This window comes from Phymastichus coffea, unplaced genomic scaffold (assembly GCF_024137745.1).
Source record: "Phymastichus coffea isolate CEN01 unplaced genomic scaffold, Cenicafe_Pcof_1.1 PCOF00003, whole genome shotgun sequence".
NCBI lineage: Eukaryota > Metazoa > Arthropoda > Insecta > Hymenoptera > Eulophidae > Phymastichus > Phymastichus coffea.
The window spans coordinates 335,750-359,155 of NW_026706814.1; the positions used below are offsets into that span (position 1 = coordinate 335,750).

General features: G+C 43.4%; 1 protein-coding gene across 4 annotated transcripts in view; it reads left to right on the plus strand.

Annotated features, from left to right (window-relative positions):
• LOC131665082 (importin subunit beta-1) overlaps positions 1-23,406 on the plus strand; it is a 534,754-nt gene that overhangs the window by 99,920 nt on the left and 411,428 nt on the right. The window lies entirely within an intron of this gene.

The window sequence follows — 23,406 nt, forward strand, 5'->3', positions numbered from 1 at the left end:
ATTTCTCATATGAAAACATGAAACTGTTCTGAGTAAAGTAATTTGCCATTAATTTGACGTTTAAATGGCCATGGAAAGTTGAATTAATTCATTACATAAAATATTTAGGATTTTTTGTACTTTTCGAATCCGGGGTTAAAATTAGGGATTCCTATTTGAAAAAACAAAGTTGACCTTCAAATGACCTTGGCGGGTCTCCCGGACCCCACGCATGATAGGTCATCTAAACGTAGAATTTTCCGCTCTTTCCGAATCCGGGGTCGAAAATAGGGGTTTCTATTTGAAAAAACAAAGTTGACCTTCAAATGACCTTGAAAATGACCCTCGAGGTCAAAGTCAAGGTCACCGTAATATGTCCCCCTCGGAGACGAGTAACTTTTATTCCAAACATTTTTCGCTAGCTCTCATAGTTTTTGGGTTATCTTGGTGCGTAAGTTAAAATGGGACACCCTGTATATAAATGTACATGTTTCCCACTCCTGATTTTCATTACCTGATTTTTAAACAACGATTGAAAAGTGCAAAAACGTGTTTTTCGCGTATAAAACCTACATTTTTAGAGTAAAGTATATGCTCCAATGGAGAAAGTTATAGATAACTTAATTACCTTTGAAACGAGCCGTCGATCATGTTAATCGAACCATATCGAGTCGAGAAAAAGTTGACAAACTGAAAAAGAGGCGAAAAAAGGGTAGTTTTTAAAAAATCGTCACGCAGTAGATTTTAATGATTAAGAGTTTGCATTCGGGAATTCAAAAGTTTATGTTGTATATTTGATTATTACGCAAAATGGGTCCTATCGGATAATAAGCTTCTAATTTATAGAGCTGTTAAGATAGCTCCTTTTTTTTCAAGCTAAATTGCAAAATTCACTCTTGCTCGGCTGATTTAGTTATGTGAAATTTAAAAACACCATTCGAAAGTTCAATTCTTCCTCTACAAATGTCCCATTCATACCTATGGTTTATTTTGAGTTGAAATAGGTGAAAAATTGAATCGAAGGTCGAGCGAAATCCGTCCGCGCACCAAATTAAGCGAGTGGTAGGAATGCTCGACAAGCCGAGAGGAGAAATATATATAGTAATATAAAAACGCAGCGCGCTCCGATTTATCTTTGAAATAGATTATTTATGCAACTATTGAAGCGATTTCAATATTTTTTTTTGTTTTCGGGGCATTATGACATTGGCTACTCGAATATGCTGGTACATTTCTGATAAATGACATATTTTAATTTATATGACAACTTTTTTACGTATTATTTCATGTGGATATTATCGACTAAATTTAGATAATTTTATATACATTAAATAATTATTTGAACAAATTCATTTGCATTATATATGTAATATATTTATTATACATTAATTAAGCAACATTATACCATAAATCAAGCAATACTATACCATAAAGAATATTTATTTCATTAAAAATAATTTGTGAAATGACGTACGACTACACTTATACAAAAAAAGGCAAGCTGACAATCGTGCACATAATTATGAATTATTGTGCACGAGAAATATGGCACAGTATATTTATATATCAATGTTTACGTATGTTATGATGTACAATAGCTATTGTACATAATAATTATATGCACAATTGTCAGCTTGCCTAAAAATATATTACTAAGATAACATAGTTAATGATTATAAATACAGCGCTTATATTATAACTGTAAAACTATATTTTTGGTCTTTTCGATAATAATAATTCTACATTTACATTTGTCATAAGCTCATTTTCGCTTTCATTTATACATAAATTAAAATCTAAATTTTCAGTTTCCGCGTTAACAGTATCGGTATCGTTCTCGTTCTCGTAGTGATTACAATCTTCAATACGTTTTAAATTAAAGCAGGTATCGTCTTGGCAATGTGCACAGAGATTCGTGCATCGCAAGCCATTTTTCTTACAGCTACACGAAGTATTAACACAACCTTTCTTACTGCAAGAACAAGATATTTGTTCAAGCAATTTTTTCGGGATAAGCGAATCTGTTGTCCCTACTGGTAATAACGTACCATCAACTATTTCCCATCCCCAATCCATTGCATTTAAATTGTAATTTTCTAGCCACCATTGTACTTGATAAAACACTCGGTAAGCATGCTGCTTTGCTGCTCCTACAGTTGGCGGTAAAGATTCAAAAGCGAATTTCGTTTTTGATTTCGCTTTACTAAAATGCAAAAAGCGAAGGTCGCTAATCGTAAAAGAAGTAGATTTTTTTATCAAAGTATTTTCGGCCTTACTACTGTACATCCCGATTATTAATTCCGAAGCATTTGAAGCTATTTCTTCATGACTTGCATCGTGTTTATAAAATACTGAAGCAAGATCAAGCAACTGATTATCTTGAAAAGATTCTAATAATTTATTTTTCCCCTGCTTATAAAAAGCAGACGTAGTATCGCATCCGCAAAAAGCATGTAGAAATAGTATAATATTCTGGAGATTCGCGTATTTAAAACTGTTGCTGCTATAATATTGATTAATTTGTGCACCGTTACCGTCTTTTCGAAAATAAATGTTTCTAATACTTTGACCTAACTGTGAGAAAATAATTAAGAAATCTACATCTTAATGATATGATCAAATTACTGTCACTTTTGGGATATGATTCTAACTGTGCTATTATGGAATCAATTGTATTTTGCTGTAGAATACGCGATGAACTTTCTGAACGATAGACAATCTTCAAACAGATAAAACAATTAGATGAAAACTCAAAATCACGACCCTCTTGCTTTCTTTTCCGATTTAATGTGTTTATTATCTTTTCTGCTATGGCTAACGCTAATTAAGTTTGCAATACCTCGCTCTTTCACTTTACAAGATTAATTGAAGTCGATACTTTTATCGCAAAGACAACAAATATGTGGCCCTTCATCTGTTGCTCCTTCACAAACAGAGTCTTCGTTACTGCCATATTGTCCTGATGTAGATACCTGCATCTCTTCCAAATCGTCCCTTAAAGAAGCCATTGCAAGATGACAATTGCTTAATTAACAAAATCTGTAAAATAAGATACATACATAAATGTATTTAAAATTCAAATATACGAATGCTATAATCAACAGTTTTGACTTATAATCTCATTAGAAGAAATTATTACTAGCGCAGGTAGACGACCTAAACGATAATAAAAGGACTCCCCAGCCCTTACAAATTAGCAGCGCAAACTACCTGAGCCGTTGTAGGCTCATTAAGTGAAAGTGAAAGCGAATGACCGTTAGTTTTCGTCAGTATCAACATATTTTAAAATATAAATTATTATAATTTTAACAATAAATGTACATTTTAATAATAAAAGATAGATGTTAAAAAATATAATAAAGAGTACATATATATTGGTTTACATATATATTTTTACACGGTATGCGCGTACGTATAACTTACCTTTGATTTTGCGTATCCGTATTCACAATAAACAATTGTCACTTGCACAAATTATTAAAATTATTAAGATAAACTATAATTAAGATAATATTAATAAATAATAAAAAAAAATTAAGAAAACAACTGAAACTACTAAGAAAAACGTCTTTCTCGTGTATAGAAAATTTTGTATAGCTTAAAGTACATCCGTTCACAAGGAATGGTCCCTTCAAATTGAATTCGTTGCTGCTTACCTGTCGCCGGAAAACTCCGGATGGCCAGATTAAAAAATGTCTGTTACTTTCAGGAACTAAAGTTAACAAATATTTATAATATAATCTTCAAAAATATCTCCAATCTTTTATCACGTTTTACTAGATAAAATGTAACAAAAGTAAAATATACAATGACAATCACAAATTATTTTTAATGAAATAAATATTCCTTATGGTGTAATTGCTTAATTAATGTTGAACGAAATAAATATTCTTTATGGTATAGTGTTGCTTGATTTATGGTATAATGTCGCTTAATTAATGTATAATAAATATATTACATATATAATGCAAATGAATTTGTTCAAATAATTATTTAATGTATATAAAATTATCTAAATTTAGTCGATAATATCCACATGAAATAATACGTAAAAAAGTTGTCATATAAATTAAAATATGTCATTTATCAGAAATGTACCAGCATATTCGAGTAGCCAATGTCATAATGCCCCGAAAACAAAAAAAAATATTGAAATCGCTTCAATAGTTGCATAAATAATCTATTTCAAAGATAAATCGGAGCGCGCTGCGTTTTTATATTACTATATATATTTCTCCTCTCGGCTTGTCGAGCATTCCCACCACTCGCTTAATTTGGTGCGCGGACGGATTTCGCTCGACCTTCGATTCAATTTTTCACCTATTTCAACTTTAAATAAACCATAGGTATGAATGGGACATTTGTAGAGGAAGAATTGAACTTTCGAATGGTGTTTTTAAATTTCACATAACTAAATCAGCCGAGCAAGAGTGAATTTTGCAATTTAGCTTGAAAAAAAAGGAGCTATCTTAACAGCTCTATAAATCAGAAGCTTATTATCCGATAGGATCCATTTTGCGTAATAATCAAATATACAACATAAACTTTTGAATTCCCGAATGCAAGCTCTTAATCATCAAAATCTACTGCGTGACGATTTTTTAAAAACTACCCTTTTTTCGCCTCTTTTTTAGTTTTTCAACTTTTTCTCGACTCGATATGGTTCGATTAACATGATCGACGGCTCGTTTCAAAGGTAATTAACCCATTAACGTCCAAAATGTCAAAATTTCTTGCACGTTTTCAAAGTGATTTTTTCCTATGTAATTGGCGTTGAAAAAATTCTCGAACCACATATTCTGATGTAAAATTGCATGCTCTTTCAGAATCCGTCGCCAGAATCATGATAGAACTCATAGGAAAAGAGATATGCTCGATTGAAACATAAAAAACACCTAAATTTTCGAAAAAAAAAATTTTTAGGATTTTTTTTCGAAGTGTTACGATGAAGATATCACCTTGCGACCGTGATCAAAGGTGATCATGGGATTTGAAGTTTAACAGGGAATTTTTTTGTTTACCTTGAACCATCGCTTCTTTACAAAATGGCGGAAAAAACGAATTTTTTTTTTTTCAATCTTCATAAACTTTTTTCTCAAAATCTATGGTCTTTAGAAAAAAATTCATAAAAACAAAAATGCCTTAGAATCGCTCGAGGAACATTCTCAAATTTTTTCAGAATTTTTTGAGACAATTTTTGATTTTCCGGGAAACTTGGGAAATGGAATTTTCAAAAATGTCTCCAAAAATTCTGAAAAAATTTTAGGATGTTTCTCGAGTGATTCTAAGACATTTTTGTTCTTATGATTTTTTTTCTAAAGTCCATAGATTTCGAGAAAAAAATTGATAAAGTTGAAAAAAAAAAATTCGTTTTTTCCGCCATTTTGTAAAGAAGCGATGGTTCAAGGTAAACAAAAAAATTCCCTGTTAAACTTCAAATCCCATGATCACCTTTGATCACGGTCGCAAGGTGATATCTTCACCGTAACACTTCGAAAAAAAATCCTAAAAATTTTTTTTTTCGAAAATTTAGGTATTTTTTATGTTTCAATCGAGCATATCTCTTTTTCTGTGAGAAATATCATGATTCTGGCAACGGATTCTGAAAGAGCATGGAATTTTACATCAGAATATGTGGTTCGAGAATTTTTTCAACGCCAATTACATAGGAAAAAATCACTTTGAAAACGTGCAAGAAATTTTGACATTTTGGACGTTAATGGGTTAAGTTATCTATAACTTTCTCCATTGGAGTATATACTTTACTCTAAAATTGTAGGTTTTATACGCGAAAAACACGTTTTTGCACTTTTCAATCGTTGTTTAAAAATCAGGTAATGAAAATCAGGAGTGGGAAACATATACATTTATATATATTTATACCAAGGAAAATGATTTTCAAGTCGGTTTGCTGCTACTATTTATGTCCCAAAAATGTCTCTATTGATTGGCCTAGTACACCAGGCCCAGTCTGTGGGTACGCAAATATGTTCACCTGTATTATTATTCAAATTCTATTTGTTAACTTGACAAACAACATTCTATCTTGAATGTATATTTCAGCGCATTACAAGCTATATTTTGGTATAAACAATTAATATAATTTTATTATAAATTTTGTCTTATTCATTTATTTTACTTTATTTATAATTTTATACTGCGATTTCTTCTGTTAAGCGATTTACATTATAAAATTTTGTCATTATTTTGAATTTTTAAATACAAACTTTTTACTTTATGTGCATGGTTTTGTGTAAAAGCTTATTCAAAGTTTTTATAAAATTGTGAAAATGACTATATCGAGACAACGCGTGAAAGGAGATCTCAGTCACGAGTATAAATTCACTCACCATTGTAGCAATCTGTTATTTTAGCCTTGCCTTGTAACGCAAGCCCTGTATATGAATAAAATAAGCTTTTAGCCTTCTACCTGAGATATGTTTTGCTTATTCAGTGGTCAGTCTTGCAAATTTCCTTTACTTAATGATTGCTTAGTAGTTCAACTTATAAGACGTTTACTCTTATAAGGAAAAGTAGCATAATTCAATCTCCTCTCTTAATGTATACGGGATAAGTCGAATAAATTTTCTAAGATTTTGTCATAGCGCTGTCTGCCTTTTTTCAGATAGATGTTATTGGACTTAGTACAATCTCATACGGAGCTTTGAAATTGCGAATTGTGATTTTTCATACAAAGTTCTGAAACTTAATGATGAAGAATAATAGTTAATAATAAAATTCGTTTACTTTTTGTCACGATGCTATCGATAAATGTTACCCGCGCCGCAGCGACTTAGAGTTACTAATTTCTGAGTATATCGGTCAAGATTATCAATGTTTGCTCGACAACATGTTGCTATCTATGCCTGGAAATTCTGTTTCGAATTCTAGTTTCAGTTTGTAACTTAATAAAATTGCACGTAAAATTCTTACTTTATTTCGAAAATAATATTGTACCTGTTTCATCAAGTTCGAATCTTGTAACTGTAGTACGTTACAAATAATATATGATATAATAATAAATCTATATATGTGATAAGCTTACAGTGTATTACTATGTCATCAGTACATTGCAGTATTTTTTCTATCTTGTCAGGGTCGTATGTCTCAATTTTCTACTGATTGTAGAAAGATTTTGCTTTACTGCTAGGGTTTATTTTAATTTGCTTGTTTTTAGTATTTTGGTTTTATGCCACGCATATTTGAGATTTGTATTTATGTCTAGAATCGCAGCAAATTTACGAAAATATTCTTTTTCTTTGCGTCATATGCTAATACATTAAGGTACTTCTCCAATGATTCGTACTATATCGTTGCATATTTACATTACGTTTTTGAATAAAAGATAACAATATAAGTGTTAAGGTCGTAAAAATGGTGTTCTATATTTTTGAATCTTGAAACACTAGATGTGATATGAAGCCAATTCTTCGCCAAATGATTTAGATATTCAGATGTTGCATTTGTGTATTCTGTTTGCAGCTTTTATTTCTTCATTTACTGTTGTCATCTTGATGTCTTTTCTAATTATCTCATTCGTAACAAATCTCATTAGTAACGAGTTAGCGATTAATCTTAGGGCTTTATTTTGGAATCTCTCAATATCTGTGTTTTATTTTGTTGCCATGTCATATAATTGAATTTCACGAGTCCATAAAATTAATTATTTATTTATATACTAATAGTTTATTATTAATTGAATCCTTGAATTTTCTACCTAACAACTAGTAGAATTTTCATAAATGTAGATTGAGTTGCTTTCGCTTGCTCAAAATATGGTCCCGTCCCATCAATCTGCTGTCTAAGTACATTGCTAGATATCTGGCTTTATCTCCTTGCGGTATTGATTAACCTTTTATGTGAACCGGACGGCAAGTTTCTTTTTCCAAGGTATAAGTTCTCTGTATTGACTTTACTTTATTGATGAATATATCTACATTTTTTAGTATTATTTTAGTTCTTCTCTTTTATTGTTTATACTTCTGGCGTTCAAAATAATATATATGTAAATCAGATGTTACTTATTAATGTTCTTGCATTGTTACTCAAAGAGTAGCACCTGAAACTTTCACCCCTTTTGCTACGTTGGCTCGTTCTTTCAACGTGCGCGGGCACATAAAGACACTACCGTGACCGTAAAGCCTACGTAGTTTCGAAAGGGCCCTTGAAGGCTGCATACCTCTCGAGGGAAAAGATACGGCCCTCCCGGGCATTACTGGTCACCGAAAATGCCAGAAAAGCTGATCGCATGGGCGAACCATTGGTCCGATCGGATGGTGAGCACGTGCGAGAAAGTGTTTGAGATATAACAGACACGGGGGTGAGAACAGAGAAAGTTCTGAGGGCGTGTCGAACGCGTGCACGCCGTTTTGAGCGCGAATGGAAGCCCTCAATCGGCTCAGAAAACTAGGGCGGCCGAGTGAGTTCATCTCTCTCCGACGACAGTTTTGAGTTCGATACCAGCCCGTTAATAAACAAGTCGCTTTTCTTACGAGGTTACTGCAAAATTTACCGTGTTGCTTTATCTTCGTTACTTTGTTGCGTCATGTTTTCTTGTGTGTCGGCTTATAATTTCTTCGACGTATTATTGTGTATCAGTGATTAGAAAAAATAAAACAAGTTATAAACATATGCTTAAAGAACTATTTCTGCTCTACTTCACCCCAAATAGAGATCTTTTGAATGTTTTGCTATTTTCAGACAAAAATGATTTTTTTTAATAATGCTGTACCTTAAATACAAAGATTATGTATCATTGTTTTCTTTTTGTTCACCTAGTTATCAAGATTTTCTGTATTTATATCTATAATTTTTTTATTATTATTATTAGTGTTTAATTTAGTTTCAGTTTATGTATGAGGTCAGTCCGGAAAGTATCGGGCCCATTTTTACATTGTAAGAAGGGACAGCTACCTTGCGCCTGGGCTAAGCTCTGCTAATTTTTTTATTGGTTCAATCCCGGCAAAGAAAGCCGGCGCTGACTTTCACGGGCCGACGTTCGCTCTGGTTAGGAGAGGATCAAATGAATAAAATTATTGACGATAAAGCAATACACATGGTGATCTCATTTATTGACACCTTTCACATACACACACGCAACAATAATTCACTTCGCTATGGCGAGCGCGCGCGCTCAGCCCTTTCCGCGACCAAAGTTCGCGGGATCACGTGAGCGCAATCGCTCAGCGTGCGCGATAGAGTTCGCTCAGAATCTCGGATCTGCAATCGAGCGGGAGCTGGCTCGAGAGAGATAAAATTAGGGTTTGATCCACCAGTCACCGACAGTCCGTCGGTGGAGAGACGTCGCCGGTGGAAACGTAGTCCGGCTGGGAATGGGGCCCTAGTGACGATGGGCACTTCTGCAGGAAGGGCCGCAACGCGGCCTTTGCAGCTTTGACGCAGAATGGTCGCTGCTCCTGATTTAGCTGCGGACAATTCCTTTCCATTGGCGGTCGTAATAGCGGGGTACTCGTTACACCAGCTGACTCGTAGGAATCGTAGTCCGATCCTCTTTATGCTCAAGACGGCCCTAATTGTTTAAGAGCTCACGCTTTACTGGCCTTTCTTCGCACCTTTTTCTCAGCCACGCGGCGCCGCGTTCTTACCTCTTCCGCAGCGATAAATCGTCCGATATCGATCTCCCTCTCTCGCTCACACTCACGACGACACCTCGCCGACCGTCACGCTTCTCTCTCCCGGTTTTGCAACGACACAAGTATGTAATCGTTGTATGGCACATGCGATGAGATTGCCGCGTACAGGGCCAGCGTACTCGCTGTAGCTCTGTCACAACATTTCCACGCTGACGTTTTCTTCTACTCGGTATACCACTGTATTGTAATAATTAATAATTGTATCCTTCTACTCGGGCGGGTGGCATTTTTCACAGTAATTCCCACTTCATTGACTCTTCAAAAACGCAAAAACCTCGTATAGTGTATAATAAATGACTTCAAACTCGCTTGTATTGACGGGTTTCATTTAAAATGGTAAAATCTTTCGGGTCACGATAGATTCTACTGATATTATCTTTGCTTCAACGGTTGCAATTATCTCAGATGTTATGTTAATAAATAAACTCTGTTAGGGGTTGGCAAATATGAGAAAATGCTTTTCGTTTTGCGTAATTTTCTTTATTTTAATGCACTGTGAAAATTGTATTTACGCACATTTGAAGAGGTAAAACCGTTAATATATGATTTTTTTCTGCCTGATTTTTCGTATTTTCACATTTTGTTTTAATCTCATCAAAGTGGCTTGAGCAATTAGTTTCGTGAGGGATATCGTAGAAGGGTAGGGGTACCTCGTGAAATAATCACTTGTCTATGGTTGTGATGTTCGTATCACTTATAAATAATAATAATTCGAACTCTCGTATCTAGCTAATGAGTAAGAAATAGTTTCCAATAATTTTACTCTACTTGTCAATAACATAAATAGATAAATCAAATGTATTCTAATAATGATAAATAAATCAAATATATAAAAGTAAGTACAATGTTTCAAGGAAAGTCAGACAATGCCCTAGTTTCTTATGGTGCGAATAGTCCCATAAGCAGAGCTAAAGTTTTCCTTGGATAGGATATAATTCGGCCCAAGTTTCTTATAGCGCGAGATGTTCTATAAGTCGAGCTCGAATTATAAGGAAGGAACAGTCTTGCTCAGTTAATTACAATGAGAGAAAGAATTTAGGTATTAGCCAAGTTTATTCAGACTTATGCGCTCACCTTGCAAGGCTAGAAGTGAATGCTAGCCTGTGCAAAGGTGGGCCTATTTATACACAGATTTTCCCGCTTATTTTTGCAAGAGAGATGTCATCGAACATTCGAGACACATTCGCGAATTTTGAGTAATGAGTTTTCTTAATTTACAAGTAAATAATCATTAATATTAAGCTTTTTACATATGTAAGAGCTTTACAAAATTTGTTATTCGTTGATTTTATATAATATACAATTATCGCAAATAGTGTCGTCAAAAGTTATTAACTTAATAAAGTTAATTAACGCGATATTATAATATTTACAATAGAAAATTAATAAATTTTTATATAACTTTATAGTTGATTCAATTTTGAGGTATTTTCCAAAAATGAATATTTAAATTAATTAATAACATTTAAATTATGACTAATTTTTCATATTTGTAACGGTTTTTTCTAATCTTAATATGCAATTATTAGATTATTTATCTAAGATTCCTAAATTATAAAGCTATCATTATCAAGTATAAAATTAATACTTTCGTTCTATATACAGCTTATTGTTGTAACAGGCTGTCGTTTAGTCCTAAATCACGCGAACGTACCTTCAAATATGACTAAATGACGCCTTGTTATCTATGTGCTTATAGCACAGTAACCTACCTTGCCCGAAGTGCGCCTGCGCAGAGTCTCCTCGATGTTCCGAGTTGGGTTCCCCCAACTCGCCACTTGGCGGCGCTGTAGTTCGTACTCTTAGCGCTCGTGCGGCCACCACCGGTACCTAGGATGTCGACTCGCGTCTAGCGATACTTACACGATTCGTGCTTCGCAACCGGCGAATTCGAATCGTAATGTAAACAAATATGCGCGACCTCCGGACAAAGGGAAAACACAATAACGGGAACTCGAAATAATGGTAAAGATTCACTTTATTACGCTAATCAATTTACACGGGAAATTGGCTGAGAGACTAACGCGCGCACGCGTGAATGACAATACACGCTTTACGAGAGAGAGAGAAAAAACCGCGATGCCGCGAACTACCTGCCCGCACGCAAAACAATAAACTCCTCGCGCTCGCTGCGCGGATTCGCACGCAAAATCAACAACTAGCAATAAGGGAAAGGAAGGTGCACCTACCGCAAGGACGGTGTGGATACGGTGGCCAACCGTATCCGACTAGCGGATTGTTGAACTGCCGCTTCGCTGCTTGCCGCACCACCGAAACTATTGCTGTTACTGTTGTTGCTGTGGTTGCTTCTGTTGCTGCTGTTGCTGCTGTTGCTGCTGTCGCTGCTAACGCAGTTATCGCTGATGCTCCTGCTGCTGCTGTTGCTGCTGTCGCTGCTAACGCAGTTATCGCTGATGCTCCTGCTGCTGCTGTCAACGCACCCACGCACTCACGCTCGCAATGTCACCAGGGAAAACCAAAACGAAAAAGCTCGAACGGATGGAGGTTAGGCGCACGGGATGACTGAGTGACACAGTCGTACTGCCGGTTGCTACCTCCCCTCCCGGTCAGTGCCCCTTACGCGCTCTCTCTCTCTCGCGAACCGAACGCGGCTCACCTCGCTTAACCGCTAATTACCTCGCGCGAGTCAAACGATTTTCGGCAATCGTTGCAGCCCCCTCCTAGCTTCGAACTACCGGATCGAACTACCCTATTGACTCGCGCCCCAAGGATAGGATTGGGAAAGGAGAGAAACCAACACATCCTATTCTCAACATATACACTTTATTGGCCCATCCCGGGCCACCGATACCCCCCCCGTCACCTGCCGGAGCCCCCTGGCGCCTTGTGCCTGGGGTAGCGCCAGTGCTCCGCTTTGTTGGGGCATTTTGACGTGGTGGTGATGCCGGGATGGCCGCAAATGTAGCAGCCCCGGCCCGGTCTCCTGGTGAGGCTGGGCTCCGTCCCGTGGCCCTGGCTTCCGGACAGTTGTTGGGGCGGCGTGGCTGCTGACGCCGGGGCGGCGATGAAGGTAACGCCGCCCACCGTGGCGGATGTGCGTCCCCCTACGGTTCGCACCACCACGGTCGGGTCGGAAACCGACCCGTCCACTCGGACCACAAATTCCTGCCCGGCGCCGGGGGCCCCCGAGACCTTCTTGGGTTGGGTCTTGGTCGGGGGCTTGGCCGGAGTCCTGGCCGCATCTCTACTTGTCGGGGCCGCCGGTGGCAACACTGCCGGCGGGCCCGCGGCCTCTGGGGACTCCAACCCCCGGTCAACGCGCAGGAGGGCCTCACCGTAGGCCCTCTGCCGCCGGACTACAGGAGCCCACTCCCCCAGCAGTTCCTGGGCACCTCGGAAGTCGAGGAACTCTCCCAGGTGCGCGTGCACCTGGCGCTGGAGTTCCCCGACGAACTCCCAGGCATTCTCGAGCTCCTGGAGGCCCAATCTCACGTGCCTCTAGGTGTTTTCGAGACCTACCTGCTGGGGGACTCGTGGGTGGGTGCAGACCCAGTGCTGTCGGCCGCAGGCCTCCCTTGGCCCGGGGCACTGGGTCGAGCTCTCCACGGTTGCCGTGCTCGACCCTTGGGTCTGCACACCCTGGTCCGTGGTGGACAGAGACCGACGGCCCTCTTTGGGTAGACCGTCGGTCTGGGTGGATGCTTCCCGGGTCGCAGGCCTGGAGGTTTGGGCCCTCATGCCTTCCCGGAGGAAGTCATCCACCCGCTGACGTGAGCGGCCCTCTCGAGCGGTCGCCTCGACCTGGGCCCGGACGAATCTTCTTAAATCGCCAATCAGCCGATCGGCGCCCGGGCCCAACCCCAGGTCGAGCAGCAGCTGGGTGGCCGTCTCGAGGGCCTCCTCACTGATGACCAGCTTCCTCTCCATCTGTAAAAGAGAAGAAGTGGGGTCAAGGGATTTCTCAGGTTCAGCCCTTAACCTACCCGTCGCCGTGTAACGCTCGACGCTATTCTTTACGAGGACGTCCCGGTCCCCGGCGCTTTCCTCGCGAACATGGCCCAGTTGCGGGGGCAGCTGGCAGCACCACCTTCCGCACGTGCTGAGCGGTTTTACGTGGCCTGCCCCTTCCCCTTACCGCATTGCCATCCAGGTCGTCTCCACCTGGTTCCCGAGGTTCGCGCGCGGGGTTCTTGCGCGGCCTTCCTCGACCTCGCTTAACCGGCGCCTCGATCAGTACTTCCGGAGCCGCCGCGGGTTTCTCACGTTCGCTCGAGGGGGCTGCATTCGCGACGCGCTCGCATATCGGATCCTCGCTGGATTCCTCGATCTTCGCTGGCGGGTCGCCTACGCCCTCCTCTTCGTCCAACGGTGCTGAGTCCCCGCCTCCTGGTTCCTCGTCGTCCTCATCAGAGTATGGGCCTAAATAGGGCTTGAGGTCCTTCGCGTGGATCAGCTCGGGCAACTCTTCCTGCTGGTTACCTAGGCGGTAGGTATTCGTCCCGCATACCTCTAGAATCACGTAGGGACCAGCATACTTCGGTGCCAACTTCGCCGAAATGCCCTGAGCTGCGGAAGACAAGATGCGGTTCCGCTTCCACACCCAGTCCCCAACCCTAAAATCGGCCTGACGTCTTCTCCGATTGTAGTAGACCGCCTGACGAGCCGCCTCCTCCCTGGACTTAGAGCCAGCACGTTCCCACAAATTTGGTAACTGGCGCATGTGCTCGCCCCATTCGGTCAGTTCTTGGCCCTCGGAAGCTTCCCGAGCCAACTGATCCTGGGCCCTTCTAAAGGTCGAGGGGGGAGTAGGCTGTCTACCGAAGACCAGCATGGCCGGGCTATACCCTGTCGCGCTGTGAGTTGCCGAGTTCAACGCAAAGTTGAACTCAGGCAGGTGCTCGTCCCAGCTCTTATGGTCTCGCTCCACATACGAAATGAGCATGGCCTTGAGGGTTCGGTTCACTCGCTCCGTGGGGTTTGCCTGTGGGTGGTAAACTGGGGTAAGGGCGCGCTTGGATGCCGTTCCTCGACAGGTAGGCATCGACCTCTTGATTTTTAAATTCGGTCCCGTTGTCCGAAAGAAAAATCTCTGGCGCCCCAAACCTGGTGACCACCCTCTCGTGCAATTCCCGTACGATGGTCCTTCCGTTGGCCTTGCGTACGGGCACGCACTCCACCCACCGAGTGAACAGGTCTAAAAAGACCAAAATATACTCGAACCCTCTCGAGCTCTTTGGGAAGGGGCCAGTGATGTCACTGGCCACCACCTGCCAGGGTCGCGAGACCTCTCGACGACCCATCAGCCCGCAAGGCGGCCTTTGCTCTGCCTTGCATTGCTGACATACCGGGCAACTCCGCACGTACTCTCTGACCTGATCGTACATCTTTGGCCAGAAATACAGGTGCCTAGCCCGGGAGAACGTCCGTTCTCTCCCCTGGTGTCCCGCTGCTGGCGCATCGTGCACCTCCTCGAGTACTTGATGCCTCTTCTCGGCAGGAACCACTAGCTTCCAGGCTTCCTCGTTGTCGATGGACCCTTCGCTCTCCTCAGTCGGATGGTAATGGTACAGTCTCCCACCCACTACCTTCCAGGTAGGCTGAGAATGTGGGTCCTGGCATACCTCCCTGTATCTCTGAAGGTACCAGGCATCGGCAGTTTCCGGCTGATGAGTCATGGCACCCACTTCTACCACCCCCTCCTCATAGGCCCTAGATAAAGCGTCTGGCACCACGTTGAGGTCTCCTTTTCGATACTCGATATCGAACACGTGTCCTTGTAGTGCTAACGCCCAACGCGCTAGCCTTCCTGTAGGATTCCTCATACTGTGGAGCCACTTAAGGCAACTATGATCGGTGATGACTTTGAAGTGGTGCCCCTCAACATAGGGCCGGAACTTCCCGATAGCCCATACTACCGCCAGGCATTCTCGTTCGGAGACTGTGTAATTCCTCTCCGCACTGTTTAAGGAGCGACTGGCGTACTCGATTACGCGCTCCTGTCCATCGACTTCTTGCGTCAATACCGCGCCTATCCCACTATCGCTCGCGTCCGTTTGTAGCACGAACTGCGCGTTGGGATCTGGCGACTGCAAGATCGGTGCCGAGACCATTGCGTCTCGTAACCGTTCGAAAGCCTGCTCCTGTTCCTGCTGCCACGCAAACGGGATGCTCTTCTTCGTCAGGCGGTTTATCGGCTCAGCGATTGTTGCGAAGTCGGGTATGAAGCGACGATACCACGACATCATCCCCATGAATCGCTTCACCTGCCTGATCGTCCGTGGTATTGGGTACTCCATGATGGGCTTGATCTTCTCTGGATCTGGCCTTACCCCTTCACGGTTCACTAGGACCCCCAGGTACTTGACTTCCGACTTACAGAAGTGGCTTTTGGTCTTATTCACAGTGAGGCCCGCACCCAGGATTCGTTGTAAAACCAATCCCAGGTGTCGCTTATGCTCCTCAAAAGACGGCGAGATAATAATCACGTCGTCGAGGTACGCAAAAGCGAAAGGATCTAAATCCGGGCCAATCACTCTGTCCATCAACCTCTGGAAAGTCGCGCCGGCGTAGGACAATCCGAAGGGCATTCTCTTGAACTGAAAATGCCCCAGGCCGGGGACCGTAAACGCCGTAATTGGGCGCGACTCCTTTTTAAGAGGTATCTGGTGGTACGCGCTACTCAAGTCCAGTGTCGAGATGAACTTAGCATCCCTGATCCTTCGCAGGATGTCGCTCATGAAGGGTAATGGGTAGGCGTCCGGCTTGGTTACTGCGTTTACCTTCTGGTAATTTACGCAGAACCGATATTTGCCGTCTGCCTTCTTAACCATCACCACTGGACTTGACCACCCGCTGGTTGCTGGTTCAATGACGTCGTTGTCCAGCATGGCCTTGACCAGCGCGTGCATTTCGTCTCGCACCCTGTCGGAGACCGGGTAGTATTTCTGTTTACAGGGTCGAGCGTCTCCGATGTCTATCTCATGTTCGACCCCCACAGCACAGCCTAAACACTCGCCTCCGTCTGGAATTAACCCATCGACGAGGCTAGCCACTTCTTGACGCTGTGCTTCCGTGGCTTCTACCAGGTCTACGGGTGCGAGGCACGACGTACCAGTGACACTTGCCACTTCCAACGGTACCGCCACTTTGGCTTTCGCCAAGTACAGTTGGTCCGTGTCAGGGTTCAGGTTGGCGCTGAATTCCGTCACGAAATTCGCGCCGACGTAGCAGTCATCAGACAGCAGTGGCGTTATAGCGACCCTTACGTCTTTTGTGATTCCCCCTACCGTGAAGGGGAAAATCACATGACCCAAGATGGGACATGGACGGCCGTCGGCGAGCTTCGCTTCTCCTGCTTGCGTGACGTCCAGACCCAGTCCCATATCAGATGCCAACCTAAGCCCGAGTTGACCCATTACCGTTGATGAGGCCCCGGTGTCGTAGAGTGCCCTTAATTTATAGGCGCCTATTCCCACCTGAAGCCACCACCTGGTCTCATCCTCGGGTCTGTACCTGCGGGGAGCTTTCGCCGTCCCTCTCCCCTCTGTGGACGGGAGGCTTTCGCGGCTCTTCTTGCCTTGGGCAGCCGCTACTCGCGTCGACGTGCTCTCATCCGCAGGTGTCTGGGTCGCCGGCGTATCCTCCGGAGCGTCAGGTGGTCTCCTGGAGCTTTTGGGTCCGGTGGTCTCCTCTCCGGCCCACTCAAACCCCTGCTCCACCACCTGAATCCGGCCTCCGTACCCTTCGAGGATACAGAATGCCCGGTTACCCAGATCAGGCATCTGTTCGGTCGCTGTCGCCTCTAATGCCGCTGCACTGCTGGGTCTCGTGGGGTCCGATACCCCTGTCGAGACCTCCCTGAACCCTGAGGTCGTTGACGGGCCCCTGCCACGCTCAAACGACCTGCGACGAGAGGTCACCTTTACTGGGGACGCGGAGGGGACCTCCGTCCTCCGCTTCCCTGCCCGTTTCCCTTGTTGCAATCCGGGCAGTACCTTCTGGTAAAGCTCAGTTTGCCACAAGACGAGCACTTGATGGGTTGGGAGTAATCTATTTTCCTCCGCTGACCCTCTCGTCGCTGGCCAGGAGACCCTGGGGGGGTTTTATTCCTCCCCTTCTCTTGTGGCCGACCCCTCGGCCGCCTGGGAGAGTTAGCCTTCCTCTCCTTAAAGTACCGGTCCATATCGCGCCGCAGGGTCGCAATCTGCGACGACAGATCCTCGATGGGGTCTGTTACCTGCGTTGCGGCGATGGTGGGCCGATCTTCGGGTCTCTTGGCCGGGGTTTTAACCGGCGACTCGGGTTGCCGCTGCTCCCTACCCCGAGGCTTGTTGGACATGGCCGCCGTACGGGGTCCTGCCCGGGGCGGTGGTGCCTTAGCTGACACCCCCATGTGCTCGGGGTACAACGTGGACGTTGGCTCCAACCTGGTCCTCGGGCGCTCGTCGTCCCGCAAAGCGGTTTCGATTTCGGTCGCCCGGGCGTGGAATTCGTCCACGTTGGAGAACGCATTCCTTCGCAGCTGCATCCGGATGGCGGGTAGGAGATTTGCATACAGCAAATCTAGCTGCCTCTGCTCTGGTAACGGCGGACGCAGCTGGGCTAACATGAAGAGGAGGTGGCAGGCATATTCTCGTACCAGCTCTCCTTTCTCCTGGTACCGAGCTTGGGCCTCTTGCAGCAACCTCTGTTGCTGAAGCTCACTCGACCCAAACCAACGTCGAGCGCCTGCCACGAAGTCGGCGTAATTCCTCCACTTCAGCTTGTTAAGCTCGTACCATGTCCTCGCAACGCCTTCGAGGAGCTCTGATACCGAGCACAAGATTTCGCCGTCCGTTAGCCCAGACCCCGCGCGTAGATCTTCTAGCCTAGACAAGAAGGTGTCTACGCACTCTGAAGCCGTACCAGAGTATCGCAGCTTCCACCCTCTCACAATCCTACCCGCGTCCCGAGTCGCGTAGTACCCCGACGCCGCATTGGCGTCGTACCAGGCGGATCCTTCTGGGATCATCTGCCCTTCACCATTGTCGGAGTCTCTTGGTCCTCTTGTCGGTGGCTGTTCCGTCCTTGGAGGCATCTGCCGTTGGGGAGCCTCTCGAGGTTCGCCAGGGGTCGCTCGCTGGGGCTCCGGGTTACTACCTGGTACCCTTGGGTCGTAGTGGCACGTATACGTGGACTGGAAGTCCACGGTCCTGCGGGGCCGCTCTGGTATGACCGTGCGTCGATTGGTGGGGTCCCGGTCTCTAAACTGCTGGAACTCCACCTGCAGAGCGGTCAGCTGGTCGCTCCACCGAGCGCATACCTGGTCGTGCTTTTCCAGCATCTCCAATATGCGGTTTATCCCCACCCGGTTGCACTCTATCTCCTCTTTTAGTCGCTCGGTCACGCACCGCTCCTCCTCTTCCTCTGGAGGTTGTAGCTCCGCGTTCTCGAAGCGACGGGCTCTTCGCCTATCCGGCGATCCGGTGGAGCCCTTGTGCTCACTGCCGACCCCCTCCGTGGGCCCCTTGACCTCGCCGGTCCCCCCTTCCTCTGCGGGCTCTCGCTCCCCCATCTCGCTCTGGCCCTCCTCTTCCAAGTTCTCGTAGACGGCGAGAGTCCGCGTCAGGTTCGCCTCCACCGCCTCATCCCTATATAGCAGCATGAGTGGGTGGGCGACAAGATCCTCGGCGTCGGCTGCTTCCAGCTCGCGTCGCTTGGTCTCCAGCCACCTCTCTCGGCTCCGTCGCCTGCGTTGTGTGGCCTCCCTATCCAACGCCGCTCCTTGGAAGTCTAGGTCGATGTATTCGCCTAGCAACCAATATGCTAATCGGACTGCCTGCATCAGCCTAGGACCATCTGTGCGCAACTCCAGTTGCGTCAGGTATCTGTCCAGCTGTGTCGAAGGCAGTTCCGAAGCCCACCGGGTTATCGCGTCGGCGGTGTCCTCCATGACGCTTATGTTGGGGCGTAGGTGACGGTTGAGGTTAGTTTTCGTACTCGACCACTACCGCCTCCTATCGCCCAAGGCGCGAGCGGGGTGTTGCGATTTTTATCGCCAACTACCCAGTTACGCCTTTATTTACAAGGCAACAATACGCGTGGCTTGTGGGTGTGTGCAGGTATCGCGTAGTCTAAGGAAGTACTAACTTCCGCTTCGCAGCTACCTGCCTATAGGTGGAGGCTAACTGTTTGTTAGCTCCACCGGGTTAGTTAGTCTAACCCTACACACACCCTAATTGCGCGCTCTGCGGGTACTGTCGCTCGGTGACTAACCCCCACTTACTTACTCTAATGTGTAATAAAACACCTAAAAAGCAAAAAGTTAACCTAAATACAGTTAGTCACCTTTTATTTTCGCGTTAGAGCGACTACGGACGTCTCTTCGACCCCTGGGGTTAGTGTGCTCTCGGCTCACAAAAGCAGCTATTATTGGGTCGGAGAGGCGTCTTTCCCCTACCGCAGAGCACGTACCGGACGAGCCACGCGTTATTTTACCCGCTCGCACCTTATTACGCACGCGCGCAAACGTCTCTCTCTCGCGCGCGTTGCTCTCTTTTTTTTGTATAATTCCCCGTGTGTGAGTCCTAAATTAGTTGGGCGCCATGTAACAGGCTGTCGTTTAGTCCTAAATCACGCGAACGTACCTTCAAATATGACTAAATGACGCCTTGTTATCTATGTGCTTATAGCACAGTAACCTACCTTGCCCGAAGTGCGCCTGCGCAGAGTCTCCTCGATGTTCCGAGTTGGGTTCCCCCAACTCGCCACTTGGCGGCGCTGTAGCTCGTACTCTTAGCGCTCGTGCGGCCACCACCGGTACCTAGGATGTCGACTCGCGTCTAGCGATACTTACACGATTCGTGCTTCGCAACCGGCGAATTCGAATCGTAATGTAAACAAATATGCGCGACCTCCGGACAAAGGGAAAACACAATAACGGGAACTCGAAATCATGGTAAAGATTCACTTTATTACGCTAATCAATTTACACGGGAAATTGGCCGAGAGACTAACGCGCGCACGCGTGAATGACAATACACGCTTTACGAGAGAGAGAGAAAAAACCGCGATACCGCGAACTACCTGCCCGCACGCAAAACAATAAACTCCTCGCGCTCGCTGCGCGGATTCGCACGCAAAATCAACAACTAGCAATAAGGGAAAGGAAGGTGCACCTACCGCAAGGACGGTGTGGATACGGTGGCCAACCGTATCCGACTAGCGGATTGTTGAACTGCCGCTTCGCTGCTTGCCGCACCACCGAAACTATTGCTGTTACTGTTGTTGCTGTGGTTGCTTCTGTTGCTGCTGTTGCTGCTGTTGCTGCTGTCGCTGCTAACGCAGTTATCGCTGATGCTCCTGCTGCTGCTGTCAACGCACCCACGCACTCACGCTCGCAATGTCACCAGGGAAAACCAAAACGAAAAAGCTCGAACGGATGGAGGTTAGGCGCACGGGATGACTGAGTAACACAGTCGTACTGCCGGTTGCTACCTCCCCTCCCGGTCAGTGCCCCTTACGCGCTCTCTCTCTCTCGCGAACCGAACGCGGCTCACCTCGCTTAACCGCTAATTACCTCGCGTGAGTCAAACGATTTTCGGCAATCGTTGCATTGTTTAAATAAATTATTAATTGTTTATTTACTAATAACAGTTATTATTCAGCTGTTATTAATGAAACCAATTCTTACACATGTTCTATACTTATTCATTTTGCATAGTTACATTTTTCTAATAATTCATATTGTTAGTGTAATAAATAAATCAATTTTGCATATTAAAATTCATTATTATTTCATAATTAAATGCAATTTGTGTTATTATATTCTGAATCTACGTACTCAAATTTATATAATAAATACTTTGTTATATTAAAATTATCTCTAATTAACATATTTTTCTTAATATCCAAAATCATTATATCTATATCTATTACTTTGTGACGTCTCACTGTTTATTTTGATTCGACTCTTATTTGTATACAATCGAGTAAACAGTGGGGTAGCGCCGCTTGATGTATTGATTTGAATAAACAGATAGATACGTTAGACTAGTTGCAGTAATTCAGTGATTTAATAAATAGCTCATAAATAGCACCGTTACATGGTTAAATTTTCAATAATTACACTTACTATAACTCAACCTATATCACCGATTAGAAAATCATTAGAAAGTTGCCAAAAAAAAATAATTGTGAAAATTGGTAGATTTTTTCGTGGTACCTTATGTAAAAGTTACGTTACTATCGCTGTGAAAGTAGTAACGCTGCATGCCACGCCGGCTGTTGTTATTTTGCTTGCCTTTTCTCTAGATATTTTAACATAAAACGTTATTAATTGTAAGTTAATTTTTTCTGATTCCTGCATTTTACGAAGAGTAATTACAAAGTATTTTAGAATCAAATTTACGCAGAACGCTATCAATTTTATGAGTACAACGTTTACTTTACTATTTATATGTTAGCTCGTTTGAATTTCACGCTATCATTTGATGCGGTGTTGCCAATCTTAAGGAGCATGTGAACATAGAGAAACATTAAGGAAAGAGATTAATTTTTCATAATTTTCGTTCGATTTTCTTTGAAATGAAGTGGTTAAGCCTGTTTTTAAAAACTTAGCAAATTCCTTACAAAAATGTATATAGACATCATTTTTAATTTCTGAAGTCAATCATTTACTTCCGAAGTCATTATTGATTTTGTGATGTTTTCCAAAAGATAACTTGTTAAATTGGCGATTTCTCAGAAGTAATTTTCATGGAAACAAAGTCGTCAACCCTACTATTTCTTAACTACAAATAAATTCGATATACTTCATTCACATAATCTATGAATTTCACAAATTTTAATTATTCTAGTAAAAATCTCCCAAGGCTACCTTAATTAAACTGCTATTTCGTTACACTGCTGGCTTTTACTTGTATATTCCTTTATCAACGTGTGACATGATGCTACTCTACGGTCGAAATAATCGAAAAAAAACTATTTTCCCGGGCAACAATTATCACGAATTATTTATCAAAAGGATGAGTGTTGCGAGGCTCCGGTCCTACAGTGGTATTGGGTATCTTCGCTTAAAATCGTGTGAAGAATGCCGGATGCAGGAAAGGTCATTAAATAAATAGTTTTTATTTACGATTACTCATACTCATTTTTACTTTACAAGAAACTATACCTTACATCTATGGTACAAAGTCAAGACAGTGAGATTGCGGATTAACGCATAGTTTACGCGCCATATGCCATTGTTCTTGCAATAATATACAAATGAAACTAAGAAAAATACACAATGACCACGAGGTGATTCGCAGGTTTTGGCCGTGCTGTGTGGGTTAAACGCACCAGAATTTCGAAGCCACTAGGTGTACGGGACGCGAGAGAGACAAAGAGAGGTATCTGACCTAAGGGAAGGTAGAAGCATTGCTGCTCGCTGTGACTTCTCCGCTGCTAGCAAAATTTGGAATAACGTCGTTGCCTTTGCTACAGCTACCTTTGTTACATTCTCCATCTAAAGAGTATACTTTTCGAGAAAAAAAATGTTAAGGTTTGCTAAACAAATATTTTGTTTACTAAAAATGAAAACGTCTTCAGCCATTTATATTATATAAATGTTGCCCAATTCTCACCACGAGGAGGTAGACGTTACCGAGAATCTCGGTTTTTTTTTTTTAAATTTTTTATGTAATTTTTTTATCATCAGCCATTATGACAAATGAGTTTTATTGAAACATTGGACACAGAAACATAAATTGCAGTCCTCACAAATCTTGTTACTTCTAACTACGCATTTTCTTTCATTACAATTTTTCTTTGTTTCACAAGTTTTTAGTGAATG